We start from the raw sequence: 21,725 nt of genomic DNA, 5'->3' as shown, positions 1-21,725 counted from the left end.
TGGCTGCGTAGAAGACCCTGATATGGCTAGGTTGTTTCCAACCAAAATGCTTGCATTTCAAAGACTGAGATTAGTGTTTTTCTTGCTCTTCTTTCTCATCTGTTTTACTTCTTCCTTCTTTTGAGTAAATAATTGGCCAACTATGTTAGTTATTTGTATTATATTAGACTTAATAAAACTATACAACTCATTCTGAACATTTGCCTCAAAAGATTTACTTATTTCTAAAATAATATTCCAGATCCTTGAAAGATGGAAACTTCTTTAGTTTTCAAACATTGTTATGTGAAAATTACAAAAATAACTTAAGGCACAGTGGAAAGATTCCTGGAGTGTGAGTCAGAGTAGTTGAGCACAGACTCTTAATAAGCATCTTTCTAGTTATGGTACTTAAACAGATAGTGTAACATCTCTGAGTCTCATTATTACCAGTGGTTAAAATAAGTGAGTGAGACCAGGTGAAATTCACTGAGTAGTTTTTCATTAGGGTTTGAAAAAATAACATATTTTTTGGTATGTGTTTTCTTCAAGGTCAGCCTCTTTGAGTATAAGAACAAGGGAGTAGGTGGCAACAAGAAAAGGGTCTGTTCTTACAACCAAAGTGACAATATTTTTGGAACAGTTAGCACAAGTCTATAGTTCCTTAGCTAAATATACAAGTTCTTCCATTGACTTCTGCCTGTCTCTCAATGTTGCCTTCTTTTCTCCTGCTGAACTAGTGTACCTATAAGTTTCCCAGATAAACCTCATTGTTTCTATCCCTCAAGACTTAAGATACATTATTTTCTCTGATTGCTCATCGTTGCCTTGTTTTGTGAGTCCTTAGTCTTAAACTTCCTCAGTATTCTTCATGAGCAATGTTTGTTAATTTCTTTTGTACCATAAGTTGTTGCCTTGTATGTTCTTCTAGATGTGTTTTTATCATGGCTTTACTTGTTTGTTGAAAGGAGAATACAGATAAAATCTTAGCACACCTGGTACCTAGGTTGTATCCAGTAAGTGTTCATCATTATTATTAGCGTTATTGTTCAAGGTTTCTTAAATTATGTCTGGTCTATTTTACATTGCTAAGGCATATAAAGAGTTGAGTACATGATAGGTGCTTAAAAACATTTGTCAAATTAATTAAGAAAGCTTTAAGAATCAAAATCTCTTCTTCATTAATCCTGTTCATTCCTTTTCAATTTGTGTTTTTATACTTAAAGTTTCAGTGTGAAAAGGAAATCATTAAGATTCATTTCTCATTTCGTTTCTAAATCCACATACAAATTATTTCCAATTCCAATACAAATTACTTCTTTAATGACAGAAAATACATCTGTTACTTCATTAAAATTATAGTGTTCCTCTAGCAAGATGTTTCTTTCTTCTTTTTTTAAGCAAGGTGACTTTGTTTATTTTTAAAGATTTTATTTATTTATTCATGAGAGACACACACACGGAGAGGCAGAGACATAGGCAGAGGGAGAAGCAGGCTCCCTGCAGAGAGCCTGATGTGGGACTCGATCCTAGGACCCCAGGATCATGCCCTGAGCCAAAGGCAGATGCTTAACCACTGAGCTACCCAGATGCCCGATTTCTGATGGTACTTTAAAAGAGGACAAAGTCTTTGCAAAAGTTTTTTTTTCCCCAACATATTCATTTTCTATTGCTGTGTAGCAATTTACCACAAACTTAGTACCTTAAAACATTTCTTATTTCACAGTTATCATAGTAAAAAATCCTGGTGAGCTCAGTTGAAATTAGGGGGGTAACTAGCTGAGATTTTCATCTGGTGACTCTGAGGGGGAAACAGTCTGCTAAAATAAAGAAAAAAGAAAACAGTCTGCTTCCAGGATCATTCAGGCTGTTAATAGAATGTCTTAATATTGTGTTCCTTGTGGTTGTAGGACTTGTATTCCTTGTGGTTGTAGGACTGTCTCTGTTATCTTGCTGGCTATTGGCTGGAGGTGGTTCTCAGCTTCCAGAATTTATCTTCATTTCTTGGCTCATGTACATTTCATCTTTAGAGTAACAGTGACACGTCGAATCCTTTTCTTGACTTGGCTTTCTACCACTGGCTAGAAAAGTTCTTTTCTTTTGTGATTAGATTTGGGCTTGTGTAATTTCCTATTTTTTTTTTAATTTTTATTTATTTATGATAGTCACAGAGAGAGAGAGGCGCAGAGACACAGGCAGAGGGAGAAGCAGGCTCCATGCACCGGGAGCCCGACGTGGAATTCGATCCCGGGTCTCCAGGATCGCGCCCTGGGCCAAAGGCAGGCGCCAAACCGCTGCGCCACCCAGGAATCCCTGTAATTTCCTATTTTAAGATCAACTGTACTATATAGTATTTTGTAATCATGGGAGTGATATATTATCATATTCACACATTCTGGGGCTTAGGACAGGACATCTGTGGAAGACCATATAGTTCTGTCTTTCCCAACCACCCTCTGACTCCATGACTATTCCACATGTAAAATATGTTAACCAATTTTATGCTCCTCATATGTCTCATACCAATACAACATCTTCTCAAAATTTAGTCATATCACCTAAAGCATCTAAATCAGTTCAGATGAAGCTCCTGGTCAGAATTCTTATCATCTGTGAATCTGCGATACTAAGTGAACATTTAATCTAAAAAAAAAAAAAAAAAAACAAAACAAAACAAAAAGGTAAAAAAAAATGGTGAGGCATCAAGAAGGTGAGAATTACAGACACGATGGCTCAAAATGGGGGAGAAAATGAAAACAAAAGGGAGTAACTGGTTCAAAGAAGTTTTGAAATTCATTTAGACAGATTCCCTTTGGTTTCAAAGTGTGGGGATAATTCTCTGTGGCTTTTGGCTCTTCCCCTGAGATCCTGATTCCATTCTCTAGGCTCTTGACCCACTTTCTTCCCACAGAATTTCAGGGGCCCAACAATCTTCTTTTATTTTGTAATCTCTTTTCTCTTTTAGTCTATGCTGGCAGTATTTCTCAAGAATCTTGTGGGTCTCCCATGGTACAGTAATTCATCCCATTAGACAGATCTCAAGTCCACAAATTATTTTGAGATAATCCCTTCTCTATATTTGGCTAGTTTTGAAATGGCTGAAGGACATAACCCCCTTAAGCTTCCTAGAAGCTGTTTGATTTGATTGAGAAGATAACTGAAGTAATGTCACTGAATATCTTTGGCCTTTCGATCTTTCCAGTATTTGAACAAAGGCACATACTCAGTCCTGTACTTATTAGGTTTTTCTCTGTGCTACACTTTCAGAAACAAGGTTTTTATTTTAATAGCTTACACCATCAGGACAGGCTGAGAATTTCCCAAATCCTCAAGTCCTGGTTCCTTTCAGTTTAACTATTCTAACATTGATTTGCCCCTCTTTTCTCACATTTTACTATAAGCAGCAAATTAAAAATAGGTCCACAAGCTGCTGGCCTGTGGGATAGCCAGGGTCTAAAACAGGTTTAGTGGTTCTGAACATTGGCTCATTTTTTCCAGGTGTTAGAAACACCTGGAAAGATAGAAGAATCTTGATGCTCTGGTCACACCCCTGAACAATGAAGTTTGAATGTTTGGTATGGAGACCTAGGCTTCAGTGTTTTTAAAATCTCCCCCAGCATATACCACTGTGCAACTAGACTTGAGAAACCACTGGTCAGAAGATTATTGTCCCTCATCACTGGCAAGGGCTGGTGGATTTGCTCCAATGGTCTTTAGAATCACTTATAAACAAAGTCAAATTACTCCATTACAATAGACTGCAGCTGAGAAAACAAAACGTGCACCACATTATTTAAATAAAAAACCAGCACACATAGGGATGTGTTTGGCTTCACAGATCCTCAGAAATGTTATTGTTTCTGTCCTTGCATAATTTTGCTATTGAGTTCCTGGGTATAAGCACATCTTGGGAATAGTGGTTGCAATAAGAAAAATAAGCCGTAAAGTTTTTCCCTGCATGAGCCTGGAGTGATTGAAAGGCTGATTTCTTAACATCGATTTTATGATCTTCTCAGGGCTCACAGTATTCCAGGGAAATTGAGTGAAATTGAGTGTTGGCTCTAACTTATTCTGGTCCATTCCATATGAAGTGAGTTTCTTCTCAGTGTTGGCCTTCTGATAACTAGGATTACCCCTGTTTCCCACATATACAGAAAAATATCCATTTATAATCAGTGACTCTTAGAATCACTTTCTTTTGCTTAAACTAATTGTGTTAGTGTTTGTAACTGCATGCAAATGACAGGGAGTCTGAATTAAACAGAAGCGGTGTTTGGTGGGATAATGGGGAGCTCATAGGGCCATGGGAGATCTGAAGAACCAGATTCAAGGCTAAATGTGCAGGAACAATGCCCAAAACCATGTTGTAGAATTGTCTGAAGGGCGCTGCTGCTGCTAGATATTAGAATTTCCCTGCTGCCATTTTGTACTAGGAATACAACATTGCAGTGGCTTTGTGGATGAAAGCTGCACACTCTCCATCTCCATCCTCACTAGAAAACTGATTCTGTGTGCTTCCTCACCTTGTTCTCTGTGGTCTTCTATCTGAATGTCTGATTTTCAGGATTGCTTCTAACTGCAGGGAGATTTTCTACCTTGGCAAGGCTGGACTTAAATGGTGGCAAATTCCTCAGACATAGGAAGGGTATTCAGAGCATGCAGGGGCAATAACATGTCAACTGTTTATTATTATTCTTAGAGTCCTCTTTTTGTAATTCAGGTTAGTATAAGCAGCATCAGTTTTATTCCACTTCAATGAGCATTTATTCAGGGTCTACTGCATACTCATAATGTAAGCAAGATGAAGATATATTGGTTATAGAAGTGTTTATAGTTTGTGAGGGAAAGTTTCACATGGATTATTTCAATATAGTGTTATAAAATGTAATGGATTGACAGATATACAGAGGAGGAGGGAGACCTTAGTGCTACAAACTGAGAACAAAGTGGGAGAAATTAATATATTTTTTAAGAATTTTATACATTTATTTGAGAAAATGAGAGCGAGAGAGAAGCCTGAGCAGGAACAGGAGGAGAGGCAGAGGGAGAAGCAGACTCCTCACTGAGCAGGGAGCCTGACGTAGGGCTTGAGCCTAGGATCCCGGGATCATAACCTGAGACGAAGGCAGCCACTTAGCCAACTGAACCACCCAGATGCCCCTAATATTGCTATTTTAAAGCTCATTTGCCTTTAAATAAGGAATAATGAATTAGCTAATATATATATTATATTTATGTTTTTCTGCATCTCACTAAATGTTATATGTAAATGTTATGTAAAAGATACTTCAAGCAAGTATCTTTTAAATTTTGTTATTATTCCTATTATCTAGAACGTAACTGGGCACATAATTGTCCAAGTATTTTTTGTTGAGCTGAATAATTTTAGAAAATGTATAGCCATAGTGCTCCCAAACATAGCCAACTATATTATGTATATAATATTGTAGAAGAAAATATTATTTTAAATCAAATTGCTGTTTGACCATCATACTGATAATTAACAGTTGTTGGACTGGGAATTGAAAGGTTTAAGATTGTTATAGTTTTCAGAAGATTAGGTTTTCTTTTCTTTTTTTTTTAAAGATTTTATTTATTTATTCATAGAGATGCAGAGAGAGAGAGAGGCAGAGACACAGGCCGACGTGGGACTCGATCCAGGGTCTCCAGGATCATGCCCCGGGCTGCAGGCGGCACCAAACCGCTGCCACCAGGGCTGCCCAGATTAGGTTTTCTAATTCAAACTATAGCTGAGATAAGATTTATGTGAAAATAAAGTTTAAAAGTTAACATTAACATTTTCATGATATCAACTGTTCCTTATTATCATTGTTATTTCATATTCAAGAACTCTTTTTTAATACTAGGTTTGAGTATGCACTGATTCATGACTAGGATGATGGAAATGTTTCAGAGGTTTCATATACATACTTGAGATATCAGTAGGTTAATTCTAAAAAGATCATATATTTTACTTTTTTTCTTGGAAGACTTATACATTTTTATTTTAAAAATTCATCTTAAAATTAATTAGAAAGTAATTTGTGCTTTTAAAAGTAAAACTCTAAACACATATAAGGAACACATTCATTATCATCTACCAAACCATTCCCATCCATTATTATTCCCTTGAGGTAATTGATTATAATGGAGTATATTCTTCAACATCTTTCTTCATGGCCATAAAAACATTCACATACACAAAACAGTTTATTCTTTTTTACATTTTTTCTAACTTAATATAACAGATAAATAGCTGTAGCACTTTTTTTTATTTGAAAATATTGCCTTGTAAGGTTGTACTAAGATATACTCAGATATTCCTCTATTATGAATATTCAGGTGGTTTCTAATGTTTTTTTTTACGATTAGAAATAATGTTGTAACCTTCATATATACATATTCATTTGCCATGATGTTTTTAACAGAAGTGGGATTACTGGGTATGCAGATTCTATTGTAACAGTTATGTAACATCCTCCTCCCTATCACCATAAGGGAGGTGATTGCTATGTGACTTAGTACCCCCCACTGGTATTATCAAAATTATAGACATAAAGTCGTTTATAATATTTTTTTATTATCTTAATGTCTTCAGAATCTGTAATAATATCATTTACTTTATTTATGATGTTAATAATTTGCTTTTTGTCCTCTGGTTCTGTTTTGATCTATCTCTTGACAGTGCTTATTTTTATTTTTTCTTTTACTAAAAAGCAAATTCTGATGCTTAATAACATTATAGTACTTGGATATATGATCAAACATAATTCTGGATGTTTCTGTCAGGTTTTTTTTTTTTTTGGTCAGTGTGTTTTTGGATAAGATTACCATTTAAACTTGTGGGCTTTAGATTGACTGATGAGTGGATAAAGAAGATGTGAGATATATATACACATAAACATATATATATGGAATATTACTTGGCAATCAAAAAGAATGAAATCTTGCCATTTGAAACAATGTGGATGGAACTAGAGTGTATTATGCTGAACAAAATAAGTCAGAGAAAAACAAATATCATATGATTTCACTCATATGTGGAATTTAGTGGAATTTAAGAAACAACACAGATGAACATAGGGAAAAGGAAGGAAAAATAAAATAAGATAAAAACAGAGAGCAAGGCAAACCATAAGAGACTATTCAATATAGAGAACAAACTGAGGGTTGCTGGAGGTGGCGGGGGGGATTGGTTATATGGGTGATGAGCATTAAGGAAGGCATTTTTTGGGATGAGTACTGGGTATTGTATATGGGTGAATTCAGGATTCTGCTCCTGAAACCAGTGCTGCACTGTATGTTAACTAACTTGAAATTAAATAAAAAAAAAAAGGGCAGCTCGGGTGGCTCAGTGGCTTAGTGCCACCTTCAGCCCAGGGTGTGATCCTGGAGACCTGGGATCGAGTCTCATGTTGGGCTCCCTGCACGAAGCCTGCTTCTCCCTCTGCCTGTGTCTCTGCCTCTCTCTCTCTCTGTGTCTCTCATGAATAAATAAATAAATAAATAAAATCTTAAAATAAATAAATTAATTAAAAAAATAGAAAATAAATCTCTGGGCTTTGGGTAAAAGAGCAGGTTGCTCTCCATAATGTGGTGGGCTTCATCCAATTAGTTGAAGGTTTCAATAGAATAAAAGCAGACCTTTCTTTTTTTTTAATATTTTATTTATTTATTCATGATAGACATAGAAAGAGAGGGAGAGAGGCAGAGACACAGGCAGAAGGAGAAGCAGGCTCCATGCCGGGACTCGATCCTGGGGCTTCAGGATCATGCCCTGGGCCAAAGGCAGGCGTCAAACCGCTGAGCCACCCAGGGATCCCCAAAGCAGGCCTTTCTTGAGCAAGAAGTTCTTCCAGTAGGCAGCCTTCAGACTTGCACTGTGACATCAACTCATCTTTGAATTTTCAGCCTAATGGCCATCAGATTTGAATTATAGCATCAGCTCTTCCATGGTCTCCAGGCTGCTAGGCTGCCCTACAGCTTTTGGACACACCAGCCTCCATGTGAGTTAATTCTTTAAAACAAATCTCTTTCTATAAATACACACATACATGTCCTATTGGTTCTATTTCTCTGGACAACATTGAGTAGCTCTTAATGATTTTCTATTGAATACCAGTCATCGTATGAAGGACAGTAGAGGTTGAGAGAAATAATACTGATGTTTTAGAATGTTCATGCATATTTTTTTCTTCCAGTTTATTATCGTGGGAGTTTAGTCAATATAATTTGTAGTTGTGCTGGGTTTATTTTTGTTGTTGTTGTTGTTGTTGTTATCATTATCCTTATTACATCTTAGGCTTCAAATTCTTCAGTGGTGGCCTGTTATTATCTTGTGCTTATTATGGCAGCTGAGGTAGCACATAGTTTATCTTCAGTGCTCTTCTTCAACCCTGAGATTTGAGCAGTCCCTGTGCTTGGTCTTTTTTTTTTTTTTTTTTTTGTACTTGTCTTCTTGTCCAGTTTCAGTCTTAGGCAGAGTGTGCCTGTATCTTAAGAATGGGGACTTCTGAGCATTCTTGGTCTTCTTGACAGTGGTAGCCAAACTATGTATTATATCTTTGTGAGGAGGGGTCTTGGGCAGGATAGAGTTTTCTTCCTCTTTGCCGGTGGAAACAAACCTTTGTATCAGCACAGGATTCTGGACTCAGGAGATTTTCTGCCCATTCCATAGAAATAGCTTTTGTTTCTATTCTTCTAGAAGCATTCAATTTTTGCTTGACTCTTGGGTGTGAGAAAGAAGAATTCCTTAAAAAAATGCCTAAAGAATTCCTTCTAGGGGTGCCTGGGTAGCTCAGTGGGTTAAGTGTCTGCCTTTGGCTCAGGTCATGATCCCAAAGTCCCAGGATTGAACCCCATGTCAGGCTCCCTGCTCAGTGGGGAGTCTGCTTCTCCCACTCTCTCTACGCCTGGCTTGTGCTTGCTCTCTCTTAAGTGCTCTCTCTCTCTCTCTCTCTCAAAAAAGTGAATAAAATCTTAAAAAAAAATAAGAGTTCCTTCTATACTGCTTAGAAGCAATAGATCTGTACCTGGGCTGTGGTGGCAAGAGTGTTTGCTCCCTCTTACCCAGTCTCTTAAGGTTTTGGCTCATGCAGGAGGATGGAAGCAGCAGTGTTTTGTGCCTGTGCCTCAGTGGTGACTGATCACCACTCACAGAATGTCCCCTTTGATAAGTGTGATGCTCCCTGGTCTTCTCCCCTACCTAGAATCTTTCTTATGAGTACCTAGTAGAGGCTCATGAAAAAGAATCTGTGAGTATGAACAACCCTCTGTCTAAGGCTCTAAATTATTCTAAACTGTTACATGCCCACACTTGGCCTGTAGGAGTATGTTAAAGTGTTAGCTGATTTATTCTTGCCTACATTTTTGGCAGCCACCTTTTCCTTCTGTGCTCTGCCAAAGATGAAAGAGTTCATCTCTTTTGGAGAGACTTGTCACACTTTGAAATTCAGTTCAGTTGGTTGCCTTGATCAGTTTAAGAAACATTTTTTGTAGATTATCTGTTTTTTTTTTTTTCTTATTGCTAGCATAGGAGTAGTGTTCGTTGACAGCTTTCTATACTTTAAGCAGAATATTTATTATTTAAATACTATGCTATCTTTCAAAAGAAATTAAGAAGAGGATAAGTTGCCTTTTATATTTACCCATATATTTACCATTTTCTCTCACTGCTTATCATTTCTTTCTGTATGAATTTCCACTGGGCATCACATCTGTTTAGCCTGAGGAGCTTCTTTTAGTTTTTCTTAGATCTGCTGGCAACAAGCTTTGTCAAATTTTATGTACATAAGACTTTATTTTGTGTTTATTTTTTGAGAGACGTTTCACCAAATACAGAACTGTATTTGACAACTTTTTCTTTCTTCTCCATTTTAGATCTTTAAAGACGTTATTTCATTGTCTTCTGGCTTCAGTTATTATTATTTTTACTAGAAGTAACCTGCTATTCTTATCAGTGTTTCTGCTTATATAGTGTATTTTTTCCTTTGGCTTTTAAAATTCTCTTTTTTACCTTTATTTTTCAGTAGTTTGATGATCATGTAAGTACTTCTTCCTTCTGTTATCTACATAAAAAGTAGATTTTTAAAAAATATTTTATTTATTTATTTGTGAGACACAGAGAGAGAGAGAGAGAGAGAGAGAGAGAGAGAGAGAGAGAGAGGCACAGACACAGGGAGAGGGAGAAGCAGGCTCCACACAGGGAGCCCAACATGGGACTCGATCCCAGGTGTCCAGGATCACACCCTGGGCTGAAGGTGGCACTAAACCACCGAGCCATGCGGGCTGCCCAAGGAATAGATTTTTTTAAAAGTTATTTTGCTTGGGATTTAGTGAGCTTATTGAGTCTGTGGGGTTCTCTTATTTGAAACTTAGAAAAACTTGGTTATTATTTTTTCAAATATTATTATTCCCTTGTCTCCCTCTGGGACTCCAATGGCACTTGAGTTATACAGCTTAATATTCTTATAGTTCATTGATTTAGTGTTTATTTTTATTGTTTTTCTCTGTTATTGATTTGTCTTTATATTCACATTTCCTTGCTTTTGCAGAGTTCAATCTACTATTAAACCAATAAATTTTTGATTGTATATATTGTATTTTTCAGTTCTAGAATTCCAATTTTTTTTGGTTAGAGTTGAAAATTCTCTCTTGAAATTTCTCATCATGTTGGTGATTACATCCATCTTGTCCTACAATTTCCTTGACGTATTTATAATGTACAGTCCTTGTTTACTAATTCTTTTTTTTTTAAGATTTTATTTACTTATTCACGAGAGACACAGAGAGAGAGAGGCAGAGACACAGGCAGAGGGAGAAGCAGGCTCATTCAGGGAACCTGATGTGGGACTCGATCCCCCGACTCCAGGATCACGTCCTGGGCCAAAGGCGGCACTAAACCACTGAGCCACCCAGGCGTCCCTGATTCTTTTTTTTTAAAAAAAGATTTTATTTATTTATTTTGAGAGAGAGAGTGTGCATGTGTGTGAGAGGAGAGACAGAGGAGGAGGGAGAGCGAGAGCGAGAGAATCTGAAACAGACTCCACAAGGAGCATGGAGCTGGGGGTTGAGATCATGACTTGAGCTGAAAACAACAGTTGGACACCTAACTGATGAGCCATCTAGGTGTCCCTCTCATTACTAATTCTGACATTTGGGTTATTTGTGGCTCTACTTCTATTGATACTTGGTTTTGATTATAGATCAAAGTTGCCTGCTTCTTTGCATACCTAATCCTAAATATTATTGGTAGTGTTGGACAATTGATTCTGGTTTTTTTTGCTTTGAACAGTGTTGAATTTAAAAGGCATTTAAATCACTGGCAAATCACTTATATCCTATGGAGGATTTGTTTAGCTTTTTAGGATGGTTTGTTTTTATTTTATTTTTAATTCAAGGATGTAGCCCATAGTTTTGGGTATAGTCATTATTTGTAAAGCTGATATACTTCTTTAGTTTTGATGGAAAGCTAATCTCTTCTAAGGTGGTTGGACCTCAATTTCAAACTTGTCTTCCCAGACTACTGAAATTCATGCTAAACTATTCTAGTCTTCCACGTGAGTCCTTGAAACCTCAACTGACACTCTAAATTTTAGAACTCATTCAAATATTTAACAGGTATTTGTATGCAGAGTTCAGGGCTGACCCCTCTGTGGTTCCCTCATGTCTGGGATTTCTCTTTCAATTTCCGTCTGCTCAGTCAACCCTGAACTTTGACCTATCACTCTGCAATAAAGTAAGACTATTATTTTTTGCTTGAGTGCAAACATCCATGCACAGACCAAACAGGGAGTGTCGTTAAGAGAAAAATCCAGTCAAATGTGGGCTTATCTTATTTTGCTTCTCTTTTCTAACGGGCCATTCTCTCTCTAGTTTCTGCTTGCTTTTGTAGGATTGACATTTTAAAAGCAGTTTGGACAAAAGAGCAGTTTTGATTTCAGTATAATTGCAAAGCACAACAATTTCTTCCCTTAAGTATGTGAAGTAAGAACAAAAAGCTGAGCAAATAATGTTTTTCTATACATGTTATCAACCATTTCTTGTGCCTTTTTCCTCAAAGCTTCTTAAGGTAGGGGTTTTGCTAAGCCTGAACTTCAAAGCTTACAATAATATTCCTTTACTAGATTTTTGATACCGTGAATAGTATACATTATAATATTTATAGCTAATCATTTTTTTTTTGTGCTTAGTCTGTTCCAGGTACTATGATAAGTGTTTAAGAGTATTGTTTCCTTAAACTTCATAATTACCTCGTGAATTAGGTTCTGTTCTTCCCATTTTACATGGGAGGAAGTGAGGCCTAGTGAGACCTAGTACTTTGTCTAGGGTCATAACAGATGTGATAGGACTAGGAGGCACATCCACATCTGCAAGACTCCAAAGCCTATGCTTGTAACCAATTGGTATGTTTGATAAATTGAATAATTTGTTTCTGATTTTATTATAATTTTTTGTAGTATGAAGACTTCTTTTTCTACCTTAAAAGGTTACATTTGCCTTGGAATTTACAGAAGTACAGGCAAATATGAACCATAATGAAAAACTATTATTTTATTCAGTTAGGCAGAATGCCTTACCTTTTTTGTGGTTTAACTGCATAGTTTTAATTTAAAAGCTTTATTTTTTTGTTCGTTTTGGTTTCAGTGTCAGAATTTGAGAGTAAAACTAATGGTGTTAAACGTAGAGGAGTTCAGGAAGAGGAGTAGCATTTGCATAGCATATGTCCAGGTGATGACTGCTCAGCTGGAAGCAATTCAAATTACAAGGTGTCTTTATCTTTTAATAGCTACTACCATTACCTCACTAAATGATAGTAAGGAGCCACATTTTACTTGCTTTACTAAATGATATGTTGCAACAAAATTATTTATGACAGGCAGCAAAATCCTTCATTTTTAGTAGAGAAAAACACTTTTGAGGTTTCAGCGTAGCATCCAGAAGCAACCTTTACTGAGAAGTCCAAAGGACCACTGTAGAAGATACTCATGAAAGAATCATGCTTGTCCTGGGTTTCTCAGTGTTCTTCCATCATGAACCTAAATTACTAGCCCAACTAGCTACACATTTGCTTTACTTTTTCTTCAGGTTCAGGAAAACAAAGGGATAAAGTAGTTTTCCCTACTGATTAAAAAAAAAGTTACTGTTGCTATTTATTGAGGACCCATTCTCAGTTCCTTGCTAATTTTTTCTCTGCCCCAATACTCATGATGTTGTTTGCTCACTAGACTGCCTATTGCTTGTCTCACCAGTAGGTACTATAGTTAATAGTCAAATGCTTTAGAGTTGATCAAAATGTAAGCATGCCTTAAGAATAAAATCAACAATTTTAGACAGTTAACAAAATATTTAAATCTTTGTTCTCCTAATTCAGCCATGAATCAATTAGGACATAAGGATGGTAGATAATTAAAGATACAGGAAAATCAAGATGAATTTAAATAACACCAGGATGTTAGCTTTTAAAATTTAATAGTGGTGTCAACTCTCAGAAGGTTATGTTATTAGTGGGGGAGTCTGCATTGTGTGAATGGAGGTTTCTGTCCTTGGATTCTCTGGAAGAAGATTTGTGTGGGCATCCAGACAGCTGAAAGGAAAGTAGCAAGTGCAAAGCAGTTTACTAAAAGGAAAGTATGTCTTAAAGTGGAAGAGTGGGCAAGTTCTGCAAGGTGGAACTGGCCTTTGGTTGTGTAAGGATTGGATAGTGGTTGTGTCACTCGGCTTGGAGGAGCTATAATGCGCAATTGGGTGGGCTCTAATGGAGGCTGCTTCCAGTTATTTGGGGAACTCCACCCACAGGTTGGGAGGGGGCATTTTTGACCCAGCAAGGTTTGTATCAGAATGCTTTTCTGTATCTGAGGGGCTATAACCTCGATGCAAATGCATTATAACAAGGTTAGGAGTTACTCAGGGGCAGAGGTGGGAAAGGAGAGCGCATGCTCTGCACCTGTGGCTCTTGATTTGTCAGCCCCAAGGTCTTCGAAGCCACAAGATCTGGATGTTGTGTCTCTGGGCATTTATTGTGTAGCTTATTTATCACCATCCTTGCCTCCAGCTTATTTCTCTATCATTCTTCAAGGACTTGGGACTCTACCTTTGGATGTTCCTTCCACTGCTGTTATCTAGCTTCAACCTAACAGTTATGTTGTTTGTTATAACCATTTTTAAAAGGTTATATTGTTTCATTGGAAATTTTTTTGGAATGGATACACTCAGATCAATATAAGAAAATTTTATTTGCTATCAAGTATTTATCTGTAATTTAATTTTAGCTGTTAAGTATTGGCCAATACATTTTCATATATTTTATTAAATTTCTCTAAATTGTCTTATTACTTTGAGAGCTTTACAATCGTATTGTCATGTGTAAATAGAGTAAGTGTGAACTGTTAACACATTAAAGCCATGTTGGAAGACAATTTAACAATAAAATTCATTCATAATCCCTAGAAGTTAGCGTGTTTTATCTTTTTCTCTTGTAATAATTTACATTTATGCAAATATTTTAAAAGAATTACATGTAACTATAGTAGATATGGACCCGTTTACAAACAAAGATTTTAACTGTTCATTTTCTATGAAAAACTCAGTTTGCATTTTGCATTTTCATTTCATTCATTTCTGCTATTGCAGTGGGTTGGGGCTGGAAGTAATTAGGTAATCTCTGTCCCTCCTGGTGTTTCTTCTCTTTCTGGTTTATGCCAGAGTTCCAGAGTCTTACCCAGTTTTGTGTGTGTGTGGCAGCAGTGACTTTACCTGTTCTAGATGATATCCTGTGTTCTCAGAAGTATGGCTCTTTTAGTTCTGGCAATTTTCTGTCACTTCATTGCCAAACTTGGAACATGGGGATTATTCGAAAGACTGCATTTCTGTTTATGTGTACCATTTATTTCTTTCTTGAGTTTTATTTCCTTTCTCTCTGATACTGTTAGAAAGCAGAAAACACTTTATCTTTTCTCAGGACCTAAAACTTCTATTTCTTGCTTTTCTTTCATTTTGTTGCAAACAGGGAGAGTGAGAGGTTGAGAGGGAGGGTGAGTCTTGTCCCCCAAATCAGCATTAGGTTGGAAGTCTTAATGGTAGTAACGGACAATTGAGTGTTGAGTGTTGTTCTATGTCCCCTGAATTTTAACCTCTACTGCATTTAACTTCTATGGCAGATCACACCTTGGAGTAGCTTTGGGGTTAAACGAGAATGTATAGGGGCAGCTGCTCCTGGGCAACAACTAATGGAAGGGAAAGGAAAAGGAAGGGAAGAGAAAATTTCCGACTAATGGAATTGTGAGGGAAGATGAGACCTAGTTGCAGGAGAGTTTTTCTGTTCAGTCAGGCACAGTGTGGTTTAGTAACTTTGTCATTCCAACACGCATACATGCAAACTTAATAGAAACCTATTAGAGCACAAATGCCATTGTGCTGCAGATTCTTTTTGAAGTGCATCAGCAAATAATAAAACTTGAACCATGGTGGCTGAGTGAATAATACCTCGCCAAATATCTGTGTGCATCCCTTGCAGTTAGATGGGAGACCAAGTGTCTAATTCGGATGATGGGCAGAAATGATGCATGCAAATTATAGACCTGACCAGGCATAGTTCTTTAGGACTTCTAACTAGTTTTCTACTGCCACAGCAATCCTGGAAGCCATAAATTGAGATAGAAAGAGCTTAAATCCCTGAGTTACCACATGAAAGATAGTAGCTTTTAAAGATTCCCTAACTAATATGAAGAGGTGATTAAAAAAAAATAACCCAAACTTGAGTATCTTAGGCTACTAATACTTGGGGGTGTATTTGCTATTGTAGCATCGGCTACGCCAGTCTAGCTAATGTAGTTTGGAAGGTAAAATAAGTATTCTTTGCAACTGCCATTCTAGCACATGAATCTTTGTATCGTAAAAATATTTACTACAAAGGTTCTTTTCTTTAAAAAGCAAAGTGATGTCTATTCTTTTGTTCTAAAGTTATAAATCACTTACTATATAGGATAGGTTCTTGACAGAGAAACTAAAAGCCACATTTTTAGGCATTTCTGCCAATTGAATAAAGTCTTTATCTTGAGATAAAGACAAAGCATGTTAGAAATTATAACTTAGTGGAGAAATATGATTCTATTAGAAAAAATAAAAGATTTATGAATAATGTTTTGATGACGTGTCTATTCCATAAAATAAGGTTTTCTCAAGATCTGGAGGTCATTCAGATAGAGGTAGTTTTTTTGTTATTAAAAATTGATTTAAGTGTTCTCTATTATCTCAGTAAAGTTCAACATCTAATATAGAGAAGTCTTACATGAAAGCTCATATTTTATTATTATCTGGGGTGGCTGTTGCCCAAAACCTGAAAGATAACAGTTTAGAGGATCTCAATGTTTTGGGATATAGAAAGCCTCAGTTCCTTTAATCAGTTTCTAAGTGATAAGAATTCAATTCAGGAAGTTAATATTTTTCTCTGAATAAGAATTTAGATTTTCTGATTCCCCTCCTGCCTCCTTTCTTTTCTTTTTTCCTTCCTTTCCTTTCTTCCTCTTTATATTCCTTTAAACTTAAAGGAGTTTATTCTCTCTTTTCATAAACACTTAAAATTAAGGTCCTACAAAATATTTTTAAAGTATTTGAAATAATCTTTGTAAATCCATCAGTTTTTCCCACTGAAATTGTCTTACAATATTAAAACAATGTTAGAAGTATATTCAGGGCTCTTCCAGCTTCTCACACTGTTGTTATTTCTGTGACTTCTGTTTTTTTTTTTTTTTTAAGATTTTATTTATTTATTCATGAGAGACACAGAGAGAAAGAGAGGCAGAGACACAGGCAGAGGGAGAAGCAGGCTCCCTGCAGGAGCCCGACGTGGGACTCGATCCTGGGACTCAAGGATCACGTCCTGGGCTGAAGACAGACGCTAAACTGCTGAGCCACCCAGGGATCTCTGTGACTTCTGTTTTATTCACAATATAATTTATTTATTATTTAGAACTCAGGCAATTGATTTATGTTCTCTTATTTTGGTAAAGTCATCTTATCTTTCTAAAAGTTTATACTAAAATCTCATTACAACTTACAGAGATATTTAGAACAAATTGGAAAGCATCCCTTTAAAGTTATTTAACAAGAATTGTAGCTGTATTTTTGCAAATACTATAATTAGAATTTTGGGGATCTATGGTAAATAGTGAGTGGTAATTTAAGCAAGAGGGTTATTTTATGACAACTGTGGGAAAAGGAATAAGCCAACTGCTGGTGACAAAATACAATTTAATGCCAGAATTTAATACCTCTAACCTTCCCTTATAACTTATCAGATTTACAGTATATATCTAGTGACAGACATATTAATAGGAAGGAGTAGTGGTGGTAGTAGAATGTTAATACTGAAGTTAGCCCTTGAGATGAAATCACACATAGTCACAGTTACCTTTTTAAAGATCCTCAGATAGGCAATAAGTCATCAAGACAATTGTTTTTGTTTGTTTTTCTTTGCATTTGGTAGGACTTCTCCTTCCCTGGGATATGGGGAACAAGTTCAATATGTGGATCTCTCTCTCTCTCTCTCCCTCTTCTCCTTTTCCCAACCCCCCAACCCATCCCACATCCTTTCTTTGGCCTGATGCAGTATTCTGAGAAACAACATTTCCAGGTCAATGAGAAGACCTGCGACTCCAGAGGTCAATGTAGAAGCAGCAGGAAGAGAAATTGGCATCACTTAGCAGTCACAACTTTCATTTCTTTATTCCTATTTAATACATTAAGCTGAAACTGTGAGCAAGTAAGAGAAATGAGGTGGACGGCTTGCCCTTCTAGTCCAAGTATTGGTCAGTCTCTCTTTCTGTCTTGGGCACTGCTCACTGCTGGCCAGTATATCTCGTGACCTCTTCTCATGATGCTTTACAGTGTATTGGTGAGATTTTATGGTCAGTGTATAGTGGTCTGCAGCCAGCTCCATACACTCTGGAGAGATGTAGACAGTTGATTCTCAGTTTTAGTTTGGTGGACCAGTTTTGCATGCTGACTAAAGTTTTGGGGACTATGACTGTACTATGGACACAATGACTACCGGTCACCAGTCAAATCAGCCATATTAAAATTGGTTACAATTATGTAATAATTCACTAGATGACTGGTTGTATAACCTTTTATGAATTATATAATTCTAAGGTGATGCGTTTCCGAACCTGTTGACATGTAGTAAACACTTTTGAAAGAAAAAAAGATGCTTACCAGCAAAGAATATTTATGACTGAAACCTAGTTTTAAACACAACAGACACATTTCTACTGCACATTAAAATAAAGGATGAGGGACACCTGGGTGGCTCAGTGGGTGAGCATCTGCCTTTGGCTTAGGTCATGATCATGGGGCCCTGGGATTGAGTCCCACATCAGGCTCCCCATGGGGAGCCTGCTTCTCCCTCTGCCTAGGTCTCTGTGTTCTCATAAATAAATAAATAAATAAATAAAATTATAGGGTAGCTCAGTTACTCTATCCCCTCACTCCCCTCCCCTCCAGCAACCCTCAGTTTGTTTCCTATAGTTAAAAGTCTCTTATGGTTTGTCTCCCTCTCTGATTTTGTCTGATTTTATTTTTCCCTCCCTTCCCCTATGATCCTCTGTTTTGTTTTTTAAATGCCATATACTAGTGGAATCATATGATAATTATCTTTATCTGATATACAAGAGCTTTCTTAGTGCTGCCCTTTCTTTCATACTCATTTTCATTCTTCTTAAGTATTTCTTGAGTACATAATTTTTTTTTCTTTATCTCTATTTTTACCACCACCTACCTCATCTCTCGCCTGGATTTTTAAGTCAACTCTTTATAGTGACAGAGGCACTCCTCAGATTTCACTTTAGGAGAGAACCACCCATAAAGAGTATAGTTAACTGATGTTGCCTCCAGGATTGACTTCTAACAGCTCTGGCCAATGACTAATCACAGAAGGGGTGGTTGGACTTGGTCTGCTATGACCAGTGTGGAACTCCTCCATGTGCAATCTTTGCCCTGAAGCTCTTTGTTGGGCTGAGTGAGACTTTGTCAAAGCAGCTTAGTGTAATTTTCTTCCTACTTAATCCTTCTTGCTGACATTTCTCTTTCAAAAGTTTCAGACTTATGTTGCAGTCTGAAATATTTCTCTGGATATTCCAACTCCTGTTTTTTATTTTATTTTTCATATGCATTAACCTTGATAAATTCCTTGTGTTTCTAATCCATCTTGGCATCTGCTTCTTGGAAGACCTGAATTAACATGCTTTTAGACTGCTCTCCCATTATCCATTCTTGTTTCCCTTCAAATTTCATGATGCGGTGAGAATATTGTTATGTTTACCCTGTCATTTCTTGGTTAAAACCTTTCATTGGCTTCCTGTTGTTCCCAAGACAGTGATTAAAATCATTAACATGGTGTATAAAGCCCTGCCAATTCTGGCTCTGCCTCTCACTCCAAGCTCATCTTGTCCCAAGGTTTACACTGGTTTTCATTTAGTTTCTTGAATGATCTCTTCTTCTCCCACCTGCACTCTTCTCGCCTTTGGTAACTTCCTTTAATTTTTAAAGATACAGCTGATACATTTCTTGCTTAGAGAAGTTCTATCTGATATCAGGGGCTATATCATGTCTTCATGTTTTAAACTATCATAATGATATGTATATTTCCATCATAAAATCTATCATAGCTCTGATTTAACATTTAACATTTATTCATAGCACACTGATTAGAAATTAGCCCTCCCTTCCAATGAATTGAGAACTTCATGATGTGCTTTTGCTTTCTGGTTCAGAAATAGTTGTCTTCTAATTGTGTCCTCGCATGGCAGAGGGGCAAGGGAGTTCTCTGGATTCTTTTTTATGAGGATTAATATCCCATTCATGAATGCTCTGCCCTCATGATCTCATTACTTCCCAAAAGTCCCACATTTTCATATCATCATATTGAAGATTAGGGTTCATCATGTGACTTTTGAGGCACACAAATATTCAGTCTATGGCAATAACAAAGCTTTGATTACAAACCTGAAATTATCTGTGTTCTAATACATCTTTCATTGGGCCTAGACTTGAGTCCTATTAAATCTAGTACTAAGCACTAAATATGAAGCCCATTTGTAATATGTTATATGGTTTTGATGGCAGAATTTTTATATTCCTAAATAGTAGCCCAATGTCAATAGCAAATTCACAATCTGGTTTTGCTGTCCTTTCCTGAACTGACTGCTGGTCTGGAAATCAAATATCAAATTAGTGGTATTTACTCATCCCAACTATATATATTATGCTCAAAAGAAATAATAAGCTTTAGATAAAGGACTGAAATTTCTGGGTAGTCTTTAAACAAAACTGCAATCTATTTTTTTGAGAAGTCTCATTCAAGATAAAAAAACATATAATTAGGAGATAGGCTTCAATTTCCAGAAATAATCTTTAGTAACTGATTGAAGAATGTCTATTTGAAGAATACATAATAATTTGAAATTACAATTTGTTTAATATTGACTCCTTTGAACATGCAGCAGATTACCAGCTTAGGTCTTAAATCCTATACAGATGTTCCCTTACATTCTATTTACATTCAAGCCAGCCAGCCCCCCTATTAACTTCTTGCCAATTTTGATGTATTTATGTATGTGTGTGCACATAAGATGTGTAGCTCAAATCTACATTTCCAATAAAAAATATGCTTGGACACCCATAATGTTTAGATAAAAGAAGTCATTATCTAAAATATGTTTTCTAGTAGAAATAAAAAATCATGACTGCTTGGATATAATATAAAAGTGTATGTGATGGAAAATCTTAGTACCATAAGTTACCCCTAAATGCTAAATTGTTGTTTACTATTCCTGCATAAGTGGCAGGACATATAGTGATTAAAATCTAGGGTTTAGAAATTAGGCCAACTTTAGTTAAAATCACTTTTTGCTTATGTGACCTTGGGTAGTTTAGCTAATATCATTGGCTAATCTTTTTTTTATCAAAAAATGGGGATATATTAGGACTATTCTTATAGAAATATAATAGAGCTTAAATGGGACACTGCATGAAAAAAACTTAGCTTAGTTCCTGGAACATAATATGCTTGCAATTAAAGTTATTAATATTTTTATTAACTCTTCAAAAAAGATTTCCAATCTTTTTCTAGAATAGTGATTAGATTTATCATTCTGAAACCTCAGGTTCCTCTAACTTTTCTCTATATTCTTTTTTCTTCTATTTCATTAATTTATTTATAGGAACAGTATAAGTATATATATACTTATATATACTCTATATAAGTATATAGAGTATGGATTAAGTAGCCCAGAACAAAATAGAAGTTGATTCTCTCTTATTTAATTAGTCCAGAAGTAGGTGGCTGGTCCAATGCAATAATTAGCCCTGTTCAATGAAGTCATCTAGGAGTCTGATTTCCTTTCATTTTGTTTTACACTATCTCTTAGGATGAGATCTTCTCTAACATGGCTGGAGCTGCTTTACTAGCACCTTGCCCATGTCCTAGCATTTAAGAAGGGAAAGAGAAAGTAGAGATCAAGGATCTTTTGTCTTTTAGAGGATTGACCTCCAGTTGGCATATTTCTATCCACATCCAGCTGTTTGAATATAGTCACATGGGGACATCTGTATGTAAGGAAGGATACAAAAGATAGTCTCTAGTTGTGTGACCTTGTGCTAGGAAAAACGCAGAGGTTCTATTACTAAAGTGAAAGGGACAGATAGTAGTCTCTGCCACAAATAATGTGATATAGTGCAAGAGTGCTGTT

General features: G+C 36.3%; 1 protein-coding gene across 16 annotated transcripts in view; it reads left to right on the top strand.

Moving 5' to 3' along the window:
• Positions 1-21,725, top strand: part of LOC144316120 (uncharacterized) — a 480,356-nt gene that overhangs the window by 39,086 nt on the left and 419,545 nt on the right. The window contains exon 3 of one of the 16 annotated variants that reach the window (XM_077901670.1): positions 5,587-5,775. The exons of the other annotated variants lie outside the window; for them this stretch is intronic. The gene's annotated coding sequence lies outside the window, so the exon portion shown is untranslated. Of the gene's footprint in view, positions 1-5,586; positions 5,776-21,725 lie in introns of those variants that run through there. 16 annotated transcript variants of the gene reach the window in all.

This window comes from Canis aureus, chromosome 1 (genome assembly GCF_053574225.1).
Source record: "Canis aureus isolate CA01 chromosome 1, VMU_Caureus_v.1.0, whole genome shotgun sequence".
Taxonomy (NCBI): Eukaryota; Metazoa; Chordata; class Mammalia; order Carnivora; family Canidae; genus Canis; species Canis aureus.
Note: the sequence above shows the minus strand (reverse complement) of the source record. Positions and strands in the feature narration are given on the sequence as shown.